The sequence below is a fragment of the Kryptolebias marmoratus genome, linkage group LG6 (assembly GCF_001649575.2).
Source record: "Kryptolebias marmoratus isolate JLee-2015 linkage group LG6, ASM164957v2, whole genome shotgun sequence".
Taxonomy (NCBI): Eukaryota; Metazoa; Chordata; class Actinopteri; order Cyprinodontiformes; family Rivulidae; genus Kryptolebias; species Kryptolebias marmoratus.
In genome coordinates this window covers 252,407-252,736 of record NC_051435.1, presented here as the reverse complement: position 1 = coordinate 252,736, position 330 = coordinate 252,407, and the positions used below count along the sequence as shown (strand labels likewise).

General features: G+C 45.2%; 1 protein-coding gene across 1 annotated transcript in view; it reads right to left on the bottom strand.

Moving 5' to 3' along the window:
- LOC112451394 (titin) overlaps window positions 1–330 on the bottom strand; it is a gene marked incomplete at its 3' end in the record, with an annotated part of 470,585 nt that overhangs the window by 366,033 nt on the left and 104,222 nt on the right. The window lies entirely within an intron of this gene.

The window sequence follows — 330 nt, the reverse complement described above, 5'->3', positions numbered from 1 at the left end:
CTCAGTGAAGAACAGAACAATCCAGAACTACAACAGCTGGTCGGACACAGAACCACAGAACAATCCTTGAAGTAGATTCTGAACCCGAGGTCAACAGCAGAACCACTCAGGAAGTTCTGATCGATCAGAGGCAGAAACATCAACTGTTTGAAGACCATAAATCCAAAGATAAACATATTTAGGTGGTTTTTTTTATCTGTCATTAATCTAACTGAGGTTCTGATGAACTCACCACTCAGAGTGAGGGTGGCAGAGCAGGACACTTTCCCAGCAGTGTTTGAGGCCACGCAGGTGTATTCTCCTTCGTCCTCCGGGTAAACTCTGGAGATC